The following is a 17,314-nucleotide window of genomic DNA, read 5'->3' on the forward strand; positions in this document are numbered from 1 at the left end:
CCATACCCCCATTCTCTCACCAAACATGCCATCCCTTCCTCTGTCTTTCTCTCTGTGTGTCTATCTCTGTTGCTTGAGTGTTGCTCTTGCATTTCCACTGCTTACCTGTAAATGACCCTGGCTCTTGGTCTTTTTAATAAATTTATTTGTAAAGCCATTTTCTCCTCCTTAGGGTGTTCAGTGGAATCTGCTGTCTCCAAATGAAGTAATTTCCATACTTAGTCAGTACCCAAATTGCATATATAGTGCCCCAGCAACAATCAGTATGTGCCTTTCTTCTCTTTCCCCACCACTAAGGGTGGGCAGGGGCTAGCCCTGCCCACAACCAATCAAGTCAGAATAGCTTACAGGCACCTATTCTGACCCATAGCCAGCACACAAGGCCAACCAGTCATCTGATTTTCCCAGGGTCCTGCTAGCAAGCTGAGCAAACTTTCTGGAGATCTGTGTGGAAAATGGGAACACTCAGCCTGCAAGCAAATGGAGTTGAGAGCAGGTAGGAGCCCTGGCTACCTTTCTCCAGCCTCCCCTTCTCCAGTGGGAAACCAGGCCTTTTCTCCTCACTCAGCATCCCAGCCAAGTCCTCAGAAGACATTGGATTTCTCCAGCATTTGCAGGGAGCTCTTTTTTATTTTTTTAAAAATGCCTTTATGTATGTATGTATGTATGTATGTATGTATGTATTTATTTATTTATTTATTGTTATATTTCTATACCGCCTTTCGCTAAAAACAACCCCAAGGCGGGGTTGTTAGCTAGCAAATCTTGGCAACATTCAGAGAATTCTGAATTCTTGGCAGCATTCTAGAGAATGGGAAGGGGAAATGGGCGATATGGAGGACTGGCACTTCCTCTGGGTAGTTCTTTTGCTAACAAACAAGCAAACAAGCAGCTCCCTGACTTACCTCTTGTTCTGGGACTTTAAGCAAAGCCTCTTGCTAGCTCCCTTATCTTTCTCTTAGGCTACATTCAGACATAACACCAAACTAGAGTTAAACGTGGCTGAGGTTGGAACTCCAGTATGTCTGAACGCTCAAATCCGCAGTTACAGGCTGAAAGCGACCTCCGATTTGCCTCACCAAACTCCAAATGGAACTCTCAGTTATCTCTAAGATTTGCCTCCAACACCTGAGGTTTTGCAGCCAAAGCATTGTGTTCAACTCCGGATGCAGCCATAACTGATGCAGCCATAACTGCAGTTTCGCACTAATTTTCAAACCATAGTCATAGAGGTGGTGGTGCAGATCTGCCTGAGGACATGGCTGCTTGGGCATTTCTCGCTGGCAGCCTCTCAGAGAACCAGGCCTCTCAGAGAACTTCCTGTCAGCTATGCAACTATGGAGTTGCCAGGCAGCAACTGACCTGAGTTGCCAGGCAGCAACTGACCTGTCAGTCGCTCGGGGGCATTCTCTCTCCCCACTCTGACCTTTGCTCTCTCCACCAGGCAAGCAGTAGGGAAAGGGCACCGGATGACAGATGGGCACGAAGTGCTTTGCTCCCCGTCAAGGAAGTGTCAGTGATGTGTATTCCCCAAGCACAAACACGCCAAGTGGCAACATAAGCAGGACACCCCATCACAGTGCCGGGAGGGGAGCAAATGGCTGGGGAGACAGGAACCCAGAGTCAAGTATAAAAGGCAGACTCAAGCAGAAATTCTCTAGCAGCCAAGTTCTATTTTTTTCATAGAAAGGTTGGGGAAGGAGAAGGAGAGCCCAGCTCCTTCGCCCTGGGGGTTTGTACTCCCCAGGCTTACTCATGAGAAGAACTGTATGTGAGGACTAATTTCAAATGCACAAGATAGTATTCTAAGTGCACAAGGTGGTATGCCACAAAGTACCCCATTATCCCATAGACCACTCTCTCACAAGGGTGCCTTCTCTGAGGGACTCAATACCGAGCCAGGATGCTCCATACAGGAAAGCTGTAGGGTCAGGTTCTTGGGTGAGTGCTGTCCCGTCTTGGCAACTGCCACAAAGCTGCTGTCAAACCTTGCACCCTGCCTGCCAGCCAGCCCTTGTGGAGATGTGCAGCCTTGCCCTCAGCCCCAAAGAATGGGCCCACTGTCCAGGGGCCCCTGGAAACTGGAGCGTTCCTCTCCTGGGAATCTCTGCACCAGCAGATCTGCCTACAGCACCACGCCAGGCAGGACCCAGGAACTTTGAATGGGTTTAAAGGTCTGTCCCAGGTGTCTCCCCCATCCACAAAAATGGCTGTAGAGGGTGGCTATGGAAAGGGTTCAAAAGGCAGCCCCCCAGCAGGGATTCCCAAGCAGCCAAGTTCTATTCTTTTCACAAAAAGGTTGGGGAAGGGACCCCAACGCTATCCCTTTGGGGGGGGTGGTTCTTGCTCTCCAGGCTGACTCATGATCAAGACTAGTTACTGGGATCAGTAGTGGTAAGCCAAAATCCTTCTCAAAAAGAGACAGTCATCTGTCAGTGCTCAATCATGAGTGTGAAAGGCCACAGGGACACACCCACACAACTCATGAGAAGGACTCATGAGAGGGGAGGGGAGAAAATTGCTGAGCAAATTCAATCATGATGCCTGATGGCAAAACATCCCTTTCTCCCACAGACACCTCCTTCATGAGAGTCTCTAAATAAAACCCAGAGCCTGACAACCGGTTGCTGTGTGGAGGGAAGCTGTGGGGAGGGGTACCCTGGAGACTGCTTTCCTCCTCTTGGGGACTGTGTCCAAGCTGCCATGGATACATGCCCCCCTGCCAGCCCATCCACCCATGTTGACATGTGTGCCCTTGCCAGCGCCCCAGAATGGCCACCCTGCTGACCTGGGGTGGCCAGAGAATGGGGGCTCCGCTCTCCCACAATTCCCTGCGCCCATAGATCTGCATATATCATGATGCCAGTCGGGGACCTAGGGTTGCGAATGGATTTAACAGTCTGTCCCAATGTCTCCCCCCTCCTCTCCTCTCCTCTCCTCTCCTCTCCTCGCATCCAGGCCATGGAACATGGAGCGTCTAGATGTCCTCTGGGCATGGGCAAGGCTTAAGAGGGAACTAGGGTGAGGTTGCAGAGAATCTTTTCTATTTTTTACCATTGAGAGTTGGGGCCCACACCAGGGGCGTAACTACCATTAGGCAAGGGGAGGCGGCTGCCTGAGGGCCCCCACGCCTCGAGGGGCCCCCCAGAGGCAAGTCACATGACTATATATTGTGAAGTGTGTGTGTGTGTGTATCAGCGAGGGGCCCATTTTAACATTTTGTCTCTGGGCCCGCTCCAGCCTTGTTACGCCCCTGGCCCACACAAGTGGGGCCCCTTTGGGTGCACTGGTGGGGGTGGGTGGGCTGGCTCAGCTCATGAACTCGTCATTTGTGGGTTAGGCAAAGCCCTTGCATGAGCACTGCCTTCCCCAGTAAACTGGCCCTCTCATGAGAGGGCAAGCGAGTCTGCTTAGCAGCAAACTGCTAGACAGTGGATTTCAGTTCGGTCTGCATGGATTGCTTTGCCAGGGTTACCCTCCATGACATCTTCCCAGTTTATGGTGGGACAGAACCACACACACACACACACCCATGGCCTGGCAGGCCATTTAAATGGGTTTAAAATGTCCTTTCCATGCCAAGGGAAGGCAGAGAGCTCAGAAAATGAATGGTCGTGCCCAGCACACCCCCTTCCAGATCCTAGCCAATCATGGACGCCTTGCTAACATGGTGACATTTTGCCCACAGTCTGGCCATGTAGCTTACTGGAATCTGCCTCGGAGCCTGAGCAGCAGGAAGGGGCTCTCCTCTCCTAGAACTAGAGTTTGGTGGGCCGCAGTGTAGCGAACATCTGTGGCGCAATTTGGAGTTACAAACTGAAACCTAACCCTAACTGGCTTCCAAATAAAACATGGCATTTTAACTGAAATTACTGTTTTGGACAACTTCAGACTTAGACTGTCTGAGATGTGTGTGTCTTTAATGCAGAAATACCTGTGTTTAATTTTTAAGAATTCTGAGATTATTGCCTTCTCTTTATGAGCAACCTGCCAGGGACAGCTTGGAAACCAGGCCAGTTGAAAATAGTCAAGTAGCTCCACCACTATATGCCAGTTTTTTTGGTGCTAAAGACTCCAACCCCCCACTTCACTGACCTTCTTAGCCTAGTCCTGCATGGAGTGAGGAGGAGAGGGCTGAGATTGCATGGGGAGAAATGTAGGCAATGCTGATAGAAGATGGGATGGAGCTATGGAGGGGAAGAAGAGGCATGGGTCTTTAGAGAAAGAGAGATGGCTTTGCTACTTTCCAGTTACCCCTACAATTATCCAATCTAAGGGCAAGATTCCTTTACTCACAGCCAACCAAGGGGAGAATTTAGCATTAAATTAGCACTACCAAGTGCTGATGTGAATGAAGATCTGGGTTGAGACCAGTAAACACCTTTACAGATGGAGAAAACCATGGGTTGGTTGTTACCCTGTCTATGGTTACCCCAGCTCCCTTCCCTCCACCCCCCAGCCCCAAGAGGCAGCCACCGCCATTGCATACAGTGCATTCTAAATTGGTTCAAAACCAGTTATCAAACCACTTTTGGAGTTAATGGCTGACATCCTGACTAACGAAGCAGAAGGCTTGCGGAAGGCTGTTGCTCTAGCTACTTGTGCTGCCTGGAGCTTGCATTGCTAGTATTGCTAGCATTGTGCTGTCACAAGCATGCGAGGACTTTTGTGCACAACTATGGAAACCTTTTGCATGAACCCAACTGTGCTCGTTGCACAAGTGCTTCATTAATCAGGACATCCGTCAGTGTCTGAACCGGAGCATTAAAAATGCTATTGAGCCTGAGCTGGAACCAAATGGTTCAACTCCCTGGTCCCAACTTCCCTTTGTTCAGATCTAAATGCCCATATTACCTCCAAAAGTCCATGCCCAAATACCTCATTATCTGCCAATCTGACTACCACATATACGTTCCACAGAAACAGCAAATACTGTATTTATCTAAATCCAAGGCTAGATGCTTCCCATGTTCTTTGCAGTTAGAAATTGTGCGGGTCCATTCAGAGTCCTCTTCCTTTCAGCTTAATACAGGTATAACCTGTATTTAATCTCTGGTTTTTTATGGGAGTCATCTTAAATTCAGAGTCATCTTGTATTCGGGTAAATACGGTAAGCACTTATGTGATGCAAAATATGGAGGAATAATAAGTGTTCTGTCTCTAAACACTTCACTTTAGTAAGGGCCAGCAATAATGTCATTTCAGGAGGGGGAGATGTAACAGTAAGTGCCTCCTCTTAATTAAATTGCTGAGATGTTGATTTTATACAAATAAATTTCCTCTCATTGCTTTTGTGTTAATTTATAGAAGCAGACCTCAGTAAGTTCAATGATACTGTTTGCCATTACTGACAGTTGGAGTATAAGAATTAACATCTTAGAGGTACTTCAGTTGTGAAAGAATCTCTAAAGTTGTTACCTCGACTGTATCATAATAAAAGGATTAGCACTTACATTGATATGCAGTGTTTTCATTTACTTCAGTGTGAACCAGTGTGTTACTATTCAGTGTCACTGTTGCTAACAAGCATAAATGCAACATAATTTATCAAGCACATTCCATGGTGTACACTTTTTACTAGGTGGTGTCCCTAACTGTCATGTCGTATCACAATGGAATATTTCAGTAATGAGTAAAATGAATGCACATGTGGCTTCATTATTAGCTTTAACTTGTCATGTGCTCGAGGACCCTTTTAAGCAACAGAGTCAGTACATCCTTATTTTATTGGTCTCCTGTGTATTCCTGCACAATAATAATTCCTACACTGTTGTCTCTCTAATTCCCTCCAGAAGTAGAAAGGTCTTTCAGAGGCCAGATTAGAATCACCAAGACAATTAGTCCGTATCGAGGTTCACTCCAAAGGGAAAGTTCAACAAGTCAACACATCTCTGTTTTCTGGCAATTTGTTATCAGAGCTGGTAGTCTCTAATGCATGCAGACATGAACTTCAGTGCGTAAAATAGACTAGTGTACATACAGTTTGGATATTCATTTGTTCATTAACTCATTCATTTCCTGCTTTACAACCAGGATTGGCTCCCCAAGTTAGTTTACAGTTTGAATCTACAATAAGGTACAATATTTTAGGGAGAGATTTTATGGTAATTTCTGTTGGGAATTCTCTCTGGTAAGAGAGAATCCCTTTTTCATTATAGCAGAGTGCACAGAGGCACAACACAGCGGAATTTGGTTAGGCATGCGTGTATGTGTGTATGCTGAGAGTAAAGTAACTTGGAGGCAGTTCACAGTTTCAAATCAATATATATGGCATTTATTAAAGAACTCCATTCTAGATAGGAAAGTGAGGAGTTAGGATCTCTAATCTAGCAGCTAGCTGGATGCAGATGGATTCTGCACCTCTGCACACATGGTGCAGGGGAGAGGAGCTTGCATGTTGCAAGGCAGAAGGAACAGGAAGAAAAGAGAGAGAGGAAGGAAGGAAGTGGCTGGAAGGAAGGAAGTGTCCCTAAGAGTAGCAATCTACATTCCAAAGGGATAGTGTCAGAGCAGTAGAGAAGGGATGACCAATGTCTTGACCCTCTAGCCCTCTGACTCACTAGTCTGTCCTCCCATGTCATTGAGACAAGAGACAGCATATAGTCCTTCACTTCCAACAATTTATTCTAGCCCCAGACAGATGTCATCACAGACCAGGTTCCAAACTCCTGCCTCCAGCAAGAGGGGGAAGAGGGAGCATTGATGCCTCGGACATTGGTAAAGATGCGTTGCAAAGTCTTGTAGTCACTGGCAACTGGTGATGTAGCCCAGGAGGTCAAACTCCTCTCACCAGAGGAAGGGAGCAGAAGTGGGGTAGATGGACTCAGGATCTGGCAGGTGGCAGAGATGCTAGTCCACAACAGCTCTGTACTAGTCTGTAGCCTGTTTACTTTTGGTTCTTGTACCACAGAACTGAACAGGAGAACCAAGTGAGCCCCTATCTGCATAGGGGCAACCCTGGATTCTGTTTCTTAGTCAACTAGAGTATGGTGGAACATTAGGAGAATTAGATGGTATGTTGAAAACTGGCTTACGTAGAAAGAGAGATCAGTAATACACATCATACAAATAAGGCTGATTTCCAAACTCTCTCAATTTAAAAAATAAACAGAACAAATACACAAAGCATGAAAGTATTCATCTTACATGCTGAAATAAACTAGTCCCAGAAGAATGCTTGTTATAAAAAAAAGTGTGATGATGACCCTTTGAAAGGCACCAAGGGTTGGCATTTGTATGGTGCTACGCTAAGTCTGACGTATTTGTAGTCAGTTCAAAAAATAAATGATTCACTCCTTAAGCACTTGCAAGGTATCCTTTCGAAAGAGCTAAAAATGGTATTTGAAATTCATGAACACACACACACTAAGGCAAATTGGAAAAATTGAATTAGATAAATTTTACCTAGTGCCAGGGGAAAGATAAATCCACTCAAATAGGTTGTAAATTAGGAATCCTCCTCAACTTTTGTTATGCCTTTACTGTGGAAGATGACAGATTTAAGTTAGCTCATTTGCACCTCTCTATCCATACAATAAACACAACTATTTTTTTTCCTTTCTGATGACTATGTAAAACATATTCAGTCTAGTTAATTTCCTCCTCAGCCAATTAAAATTAGTGTGCTGGAGTTATACAAGTTAATTGCCACAGGTGCTATTCCACTGGATGTAATTAAGGGATTTGGTCACAGAGATGCTTGTTCCACGGAGATTGCTTTGCTAGTGCTCCATTCCTAAGGAAATAAGAATCCCAGCATGCCCTACAATTGTCAAATAAAGTGCTTTGGGGTTATATCTGGGAATATTGTTTTTCTACAGCTGAGTAGCAACAAGGGACCACATTCTAGGTTGTAACCTGCACAACAATTACTGACAGAAATAAGACTAGGGATTCAGTATTGTAACTTGTATTGCAGATGCATTGCACTATTTTCCTATTTGGTAATATTCTGGGCTATGCCCAGAATTAAAGCATGCAATCTAATTAAATGTACACATATCTGCTTATTTTGCATGATTTATTCTGTAGGATTCAGATCTTCTAGTAATGCTTTAGATGCTACCAAACAAAAAATGGGATTAAAGAAGGGCATCAAAATTGGAGAGAGGTGACCAGCTGTGCCATTTAGGTTGAGAATAATAATATTTGGGGTAAGTGTGGAATTGTGCAAATCACACCCAGTGGACTCTTACACCTGGACTTCAGGGCCAAAGTCCAGAGCAGAGGCCATTTACGCATGAACAGCTATGGAAAAAATGGCCTAATAAAATGGCCAAACGGGCCATGGCAGTGATGAGGGAGGCCAGCAGGGGGAGGGGGAACCTTTGTAGACACACACCCCTGTGGCCTAGATGAAGCTCCCCGAAGGGTTCGAGGATTGAAGGACCAAACCGAATGGGGGTGTTCGAGGGGGTGCAGAACCGAACTGGGCCAGCCAGTTCCATGCACACCCCTACATAGCATCCCTCCCGTGGCTGTTGGAGGTGTGGTGTGTTTCTTTTAAATTGTAAGTCCTTTGGGAGCAGGGAACCATCTTATTATTATTTCTTGTTTACACAGTCAGACAGGTGTTATTGACTGGTTTGTTTTATCCAGACATCGAGTCCTTCCCAAGGACCTGGGTTGCCAGGATTTTATTGTCAATTGTTATAGATATCGTCGCAGAATGGTGATTTCTGTGACCCCTATGGTGTTGAGGTGCTCTTCAAGGTCTTTTGGAACTGCACCCAGGGCACCAATTACCACTGGGATTATATTGGTCTTTTTCTGCCACAGCCGTATTTCAATTTCAATTTGTAGATTTTTTCAATTTGTAGATCTTTGTATTTGGTGATTTTTTCTATTTCTTTTTCTTCTATTCTGCTATCCCCTGGTATTGCTATGTCGATTATTTTGACTTGTTTTTCTTTCTTCTCGACTACAGTTATATCTGGTGTATTGTGTGGCAGATGTTTGTCTGTTTGTAGTCGGAAGTCCCATAATATTTTTACATCTTCATTTTCTTCAACTTTTTCAATTTTATGGTCCCACCAATTTTTGGCTACAGGTAGCTTGTATTTTTTGCAGATGTTCCAGTGTATCATCCCTGCTACCTTGTCATGCCTTTGTTTGTAGTCAGTCTGTGCGATCTTTTTACAACAGCTGATTAGGTGGTCCACTGTTTCATCTGCTTCTTTACAAAGGCAGCACTTGCTCTTTGTTGTGGATTTTTTTACTTTTGCTCTTATTGCATTTGTTCTTAGTGCCTGTTCTTGCGCAGCCAGTATTAAACCCTCTGTTTCTTTCATCAAGTAACCATTCTTAAGTCATTGCCAGGTCTTGGTGATGTCTGATTTCCCACTTATATTGTGCAAATATTGACCATGCAGGGGCTTATTTTTCCATTTTTCTGCTCGGTTCTTGACTTGTTCTTTCTTGTAGGCCTACTTTCTTTCATTGGTGTTGAATAGTTTCACGTTATTGACCATTTGAAGTGCATCTTCTTCACTGTCCTTTATATATTCTTCAAGGCCTCTTTTCTCCTCCTCTACTGTTTGATGGACTTACAGCATTCCTCTTCCACCTGAGCTGCGAGGGACGTAGAGCCTATCTACATCACTGCGGGGGTGCAGAGCATGATTGATGGTCATGATTTTCCTGGTCTTACGATCTAGCGTCTCTAGCTCTGCCTGGGTCCAGTCTATTATTCCTGCAGTGTATCTGATAACAGGTATAGCCCAGGTGATTATGGCTTGTAAGGTGTACCCGCCATTGAGTTTGGACTTGAGGATTTTTCTAACTCTCCTGATGTATTCACTTCCAATTTTTCTTTTAACATCAGTGTGTGCGATGTTATCAGCCTGGAGAATGCCCAAGTATTTGTAATGTTCTTTCTCTTCCAGGTTCTTGATGTTGCTTCCATTGGGCAGTTCTATTCCTTCTGTTTTCCTTATTTTTCCTCTGTTCATTATTAATGCAGCACACTTGTCTAGTCCAAACTCCATTGCTATATCGCTACTGAATATACAGACAATGTTTAGCAGTGATTCAATTTCTGACTGGGACTTTCCATACAACTTCAGATCATCCATTTACAGCAGATGGTTGATTTTACTGGATGTTTTAGATGTTTGGTATCCGAGGCCTGTTTTGTTTAGTATTTGTGAAGGTGGAGTCATGGTGATTACAAACAACAGAGGGGATAGTGAGTCCCCTTGGAAAATGCCTCTTCTAATGCTAACCTGTCGACCCCGACACTGTTCAATCTCTTTATCAATGATTTGGCTCCATTTCTGGAGAGCGTGGACTCCCATGCCCCGAAGCTGGCTAACAAACGAGTGCCCATTTTACTCTACGCCGATGATGCAGCCGTGCTATCTCAGTCCAGATTAGGTTTACAAAGACTGCTGCATGCTTTTGCCAGCTACTGCAATGACAACAAACTAACAGTCAACGACAAAAAACCAAAGGTCCTGGTTTTCTCTAAATCCAGGAAATTATATAAATGGGTAATAAATCAGAATCACATTGAACAGGTTTACAACTATAAATATTTAAGCATATCATTTCAATATAATCTAAATTGGAAAACCCATAGGCTGTCTTCAGTTCATAAAGCCCACAATACCCTCAGTGCCTTTTTGCGATTTTACTACTCTAAAGGGGGCCAGTTTGTTCCCATGGCACTCCAGGTATTTCGTGCTAAGATTGTGGCCCAACTGCTTTTTGGAGTCCCGTTATGGATCCAGGGTGTAACAGCTGGAGAGAGTACAGTCTATTTTTCTAAGAGCAATTTTTGCAGTGCCTAGGTGTGTGCCTTATTATGCTCTATGTTTGGAATCTGGGTCTTTCTCTATTGTCTGTAAAGCCTGGGAGCTTACTTTCGCTCGATGGAGTAAACTCTGTTCTGAGATTCAGGAATTTTCTTTTTTCCAGTATTTATGGGTGGACTCTTATCCTAATCCTTGACTAACATTTGTAAATAATAAAATTATCCAACTGGGCCTTTCTCCTTCAGAACTCCTCACTTGGGAATATAATAAGGTGAAGGAAATATTATTTCTCCGGTTGCACGATATCGAACGGCAGGAACCTACGTCTTCGGCCAATAGGACTTGCTCCCCTTTACATTTTGGGATTTTGCCACCTTGGGGAGTTAGAGGTGCTAGTTACTTAACAACGCTGCATTTTTCCAAATTTCGGGTTGCATTTGCCCGGGCCCGGTTTAATGTGTTGCCCTCTTCTCTTTTGGAACGGTGTTTTGCAAAAGATAATCCTGTTGCGGTTTTGTGCCCTTGTGGCGTTGGCCTTCTGGAAACTGTCTCCCATGTGCTGTTGTACTGCGCTTTGTATCGGGATGCTAGAGAAGAACTCATTTCCCCTCTGTTACTCAAGTTTCCTGGAAGGTGTGATCTCTTTTATACTTATTACTGCCTCGCGGATTCGAGCCCTGGGACTACAGCAGTTGTGGCTAACTTTTTCTATATTGCCATTAGGTTGAGGTCCCTATTAAGTGCCTAACTGCGAGAGTTGTATGTTGTTATTAAACAATGTATTATTACTGATTGTAATCTGTCATATTGTGTTTTAGCATTGTTTTACTGAAGTGTTGAGTATGTTTATTGCTGTTATTTCTGCTGGCCAATGGCCGTAATAAAACTGATGATGATGCTAACCTGTCCAAGTGTCTCGCCATTGATTGTTAACTGTGTACTCCACATGCTCATTGCTTTTTTTTATAAATATCTGAATGTTTTTGCTGACACCAGTTGTGTCTAAACATTTTAGTATCCATGTGTGAGGCAATGAATCGAAGGCTTTCTTATAGTCAATCCATGCAACACTTAGATTTGTTTTTCTTCTCTTGAAGTTTTCTAAAATCATTTTGTCAATCAGCAGCTGGTCTTTTGTGCCTCTGGTGTTTGGGCAATTTCCTTTCTGTTCAACTGGAATCTGTTTGTTAGTTAATAAGTGTTGCATCACTTCATGTGCTATTATTCCAGTTAATAATTTGAACATGGTTGGCAGGCAGGTTATCGGTCTATAATTACTTGGAACTGCACCTTTTGCTGCGTCTTTCATGATGAGATGAGTTTTCCCAGTTGCTAGCCATTGTTCAACATCACCGCCTTGCAAAATGTGATTGAACTGTTTTGATAGTTGTTTATGAAGGTTTGTTAGGTGTTTAAGCCAAAAGCCATGAAGTTCATCGTCGCCTGCCGCAGTCCAATTTTTAATTTTCTTTGCTCTTTCACTTATTAATTCTGGTGTTATTATTAGATCTTGCATTTGTTGGTTACATTTTTTGACCTCTTTCATCCAGCCTGCTTTTTTATTATAATCTGTTGGATTGTCCCATAATTTCCCCCAGAATTGCACTGTTTCATCTTTATTTGGTGTTTCTACATTTCTTGCAGTTTCTCCTTCTATACTTTGGTAGAAACGTCTCTGATTCGACTGGAATTGGAGATTCTGCCTGTGTTGTATAATTCTGGCTTCATATCTGCTAATCTTCTTTGACACTGCTGTTATTTGCTGCTTTATTATTTCCAGGACTTCTCTAATTTTCCTTGAATCTAGGTGGTATTTTTGGATCAGATACTGTTTGGTGTTTTCATTCTTCAGCTTCTTGTCTTTCATATTTCAATTTACTAGCATCTGATCTAAGCCTGGAGATTTTATTTTCTAATCTAATCTTCCATTTAGGTGATGTACTGCTTCCTTTTTTTACAGGTCCACTGATCTTATATCCGAGCTCTTGTGTTGTTATTGTTGCTGCACTGTACATGAGTTGGTTTGTTTCTTGCAAATTATTGGTTGATATTTCTGCAAGTGCAGCATTGACATCTTTGAATGCCGGAGCAAGTTGTTTTTTGGCAACTGTTTTTAGAGCTGGAAGTCGAACCCTGGTGGTTGTTTGGTTCATGTGCTCAGTTATTTTTTGCTTTAGTTCTTGTTGCTTTTCTGTTAAACGTCATTCAGATTTTTGAGGTAAAGGCAAAGGGGCGGTTGCCTGGTTTTGATTTTGAAACAGTTCAGCAACAGTGGCATCCTCAATTTTCAACACCTCCTCCACCTGCGCCTGAGCAACTTCTTCAATTGGTGGTAATTCTTCTTCCATATCTTGAGACTGGGTTGCTCTTTGCAGTTCTTCCAGCTCAACTCCTGTGCATACTTTATTTCTTATTATGAATCTTCTCTGGTCTGCTAGCCTTTGTTCTGTTATTTCTGTATCTGGATGCTTCTCTTTCCAAATTTGGTAAATTCTTTTAAAATAACCTCTTCTAGTTGGACTAGACTTGTAATAGCAGATCATTATTTCCGTGTTGGCATTTTTCTTTTTTTTTTTTGGTTAAGCGATGTTTCTTCCAGTAACCTTGCTGTCTCCAGCCCTGGTTGCTCAGTTGAAGATCCTGAGTCCTTTTAGCCACTTGCCACCAGATGTCCAGGGACTATAGCACCTGGAGCGGTCCTTGTTGACCCGGGCGACGACCGATCCGGTATAGATTTATTAAAGTTACGTCTCACCATATTGTTGATGGGAGAGGCACTCTTTATCTGGCTCCTCTGGTGAGACCTGTCCAGTATGGTTGGACCTCTGGCATAGCTCTCACCTTCATCAGAGCACGCAAGCCCCACAACCACGCCGAGATAGTGCCTCACTAGGGGTTGTTGTTGTTGTTGTTGTTGTTGTTATTTTCCTGTAAGCCACATTGATAATTTTTCCATTGAAAAGTGAAATAATAATAAAAAATAATAAATAATAAATAATTGAGGTTTTTAGCTTGTTAAAGTCTGTGCTAGATATCAATTTTTATGCTTGTGCAGAAGAATTCTAAGTGCACAAAATGCATTCATTGCCTGCATATATCGTTCCCATTACTGTGGTAAATCAGAGCCAGTCCTGTGATCTATCATGGTACCCCCCAAATCTGGAACATAGGAAGCTCCCTAATAGGGAGTCAGCCCATTAGTCTATCTAGGTCAGAACTGGCTACATTGACTGTCTGGCAGTGGCTCTCTGAGTCCAAAGTTTCAAAGAGAGGCTTATATTTTTCAGGCCTATATTGAGATGCCGGGACAAGGACCTTTTGCATGCGAAGAAAGTAAAACAAGATTAATACAAAATAGAAGTGTCTGGGCCAAAGACTTGGTAAGCATTAGCAAGTAGCAGTAGCAGTAGCAGTAGCAGCTGGTGCGAGTGACAGCAAGGGGGTGGCGAGAGGCTCCTTGAAGCATAAATTAGAAGGTGCTCAACTCTGCTTCGGCACCATCTGCAAGCTGCAGTGCACCACCCAGCAGCAGGGGATTGGCTCCGCCTCTCACCTGGCCACTGGCAGGAGATTGGCTCCGCCTCTCACCTGGCCACTGGCAGGAGATTGGCTCTGTGGAAGCCAGGTGAGTGGTGGAGCCGATTCCCCCGCTAGGGAGTACTGGGGGGTGCTGCAGCTTGGAGCAGCTTGCAGGTGCCTTGCTGGAGTGAAGGTACAGTAAGCATCTTCTAATTTATGCTTAAAGGTGCCTTTTGCTGGCCCCGCCCCCCACGGCACCCACACCAGCCGCTACTAGCAAGTAAGTATTTTTTATAATATAGGTGAAATCAGAAGACTACATCCTTCTTTGAGTGGCATAGTTCTGTTCCAGCCACACAGACACAAACATTTTTGCTAATATGTCTCTTACTGCATTAAGATTTTGAGAAAGCTTGTAAGGAAAATCGGTTTGTGAATTTGATTCCTTACATCATTGTCCAGAACCTACCCTGAGCAATATTAAACATTGTTCTCACAACCTTGCTTCTAGCTTATCAATTAAAGCAACATAACACTAGCATTTTAAAAATCACATTAAAAACATTATGTACTACAACATGATGGAAAAATTTTAGTACTGTTCAGGCTGGTACAATGTTGTACAATATTTTGATTTGAGCCTGCTGCTGGACTGACTCCCCAGGCCTATATTTAGAATAACTAATGGTCTGAATTGTGAGATTTTGTTCAGATCATTATTTTAAATTTGTCTTTTCTTGTTTTCTGTCTTTTGTTCTGTGTGCCCATTTATCTGTTCTAGTTGCTATTGTAAGCCCTTTAAGGGATCACTGTAGAGCAGGACATAAATCTAAATCAATAGTAAATATGCTTTTTGAATGCAGGAATATTCTTGCTCCAGAGAAGAATGTGGGAAATAATATATGGTTTCCTTGCTTTTTAAAGTGAATGTCATATGTATCTTGTTGATATAGGTCAATGGCAGGACAGTAGGATCTGATCATTCATACTGTCAACAATAGCTGTCCCTCAGTACAGGACTATTTAGACATGACAGTAAAATTAGGAATGTATTTATTGCCCTATAAAATCCACTGACCCCAGTGCAGAACAATACATGTGCAACATCTTCCTACCAACCAACCAACCAAATGCATGGCACTGTCCACTCTGCTCATAGCCTCACCATCCTTTAAATATGTGGTCAGCAGCACTGTCAAATCTGACACCACCAATCAGCTAATTAGAGTTGCATTCACAGTTCCCATTCAAACAATTAGAACTTCATGTAGCGCCCCACCTGTCAGATGCAGTGGTCCACCATCAGGAACTAAGCAAGCACTATCCTTTCACCTGCATACCTGTGGATTCAGCAAGAGACATGTACATGTGTGCTACTTAATTTATTACTGGATTGGGACATCAGTGTTCCTTCTTTATATAGTTTATGTAACTATTTCAATAATTTCAGTCACACCTTTCTAAAATGCATAAGACAGCTCACAACAGTTTAAAAACAATTTTATTACAAAAAAAGTAAAACAAGTTGTTCTGGTAATTCAAACATTCATTCATCCTCCATCTTGAATCAGAGTGTATGAGATCATCACAAATTACACCGTTGAAGTGTCCCTATGTGTAACCCACTGCAGCTGTAGCAAATTTGGTTCAAATTGGTAGGTGGTTCACAAGTTAGCCCCCTTGCACCGCAAATATTCATGCATCCACCATCTTGAATTGGGGTGGATGACATCATCACAAACTACGTCGTTGAGGCATCCCTATCTGTCCCTACACCAGTATCTCAGGAACCCTTGAAGAGAATTATCGCATCATAGGAGAAGACCTGTGGTCCCCCATGAAAAAGATTTATTCCACAACAATGAAGCTATGAAGAAGATCTTATTGATACTTTGGAAGAATACATGAACTTTTATGAATACTTGAAAAAATATATTTGAAACAGTGTTATTACCAGGGCGCTGTTATTTGCACATTTTGTTCCTTCATTTGATGGACTATACAGTTCTCCTGCTCAATTCTTTGTTGTTCGATGTATTTTACGCTTTCCCAGCAAATTTGCCTTCCATGATTTATTTATATTACCATGTTTAGATGATTATTCAATTGTCAATATAGTTTATATTTATATTTATTTGTGTTTTTCTTTCTGTTATATTATTGGATCTGTCAGTTTGCTTTTGGGATTCTTCATTTCAGATCATTTATGCTATTTGTTTGGTGCTAGACAGGGGCGTAGCAAGTTTGGAATGGGCCCAGAGACAAGATTTTGAAATGTCCCCCCCCCCCACTCAAGTAAATTTTATATATATAAAATGCAAGTCATTTAATGGTGCTAAAGAAAGACATGCTGTTCTGGTAGCTCCAGGTCTTAACACACATATCAATTTTGAAGGATGACTACAACTGAAGGAAGCCCGGGCGGGTGCACAGCTGGGGGAGTCAGTCATGTGACTTGCTTCTGGGGGGCCCCCAAGGCAGTGGGGCCCCAGACAACTGTCTCCCCTTGCCCTATTATACTTATGCCCCTGGTGCTAGAGCACCTGTATGCTTGCATGCAGAAGGTTCTAAGTTCCCTCCCTGGCATCTCCAAGATAGGGCTGAGAGAGATTCCTGCCTGCAACCTTGAGGAAGCCACTGCCAGTCTATGCAGACAATACTGAGCTAGATGGACCAATGGTCTGACTCAGTAGAAGGCAGCTTCCTTGGTTCCTAAGTTAGGCCACTTGTACCTCAAATCTTCATGTGTCTGCCATCTTGAATTGGGGTGGATGACATCATCACAAACTACACGGTTGAGGTGTCCCAATGTGTCCCTACAACTGTACCCAATGTGGTTCATATTGATCCAAGCATTGTGAAGTTGATGGGAGACACACACACACACACACTCACACATGGATGGGCGCACACACAGACACATAATGCCAGGTAATCTCATACACTTACTTTCCTTAAGGAAAGTAGGCTTGAGAAAGGAATCCCATAAAGCAGAGGTTCTGAAACTTGGATCCCCAGATGTTTTTGGACTGCAACTCCCA

This window comes from Hemicordylus capensis, chromosome 3 (genome assembly GCF_027244095.1).
Source record: "Hemicordylus capensis ecotype Gifberg chromosome 3, rHemCap1.1.pri, whole genome shotgun sequence".
NCBI classification, from domain to species: Eukaryota; Metazoa; Chordata; class Lepidosauria; order Squamata; family Cordylidae; genus Hemicordylus; species Hemicordylus capensis.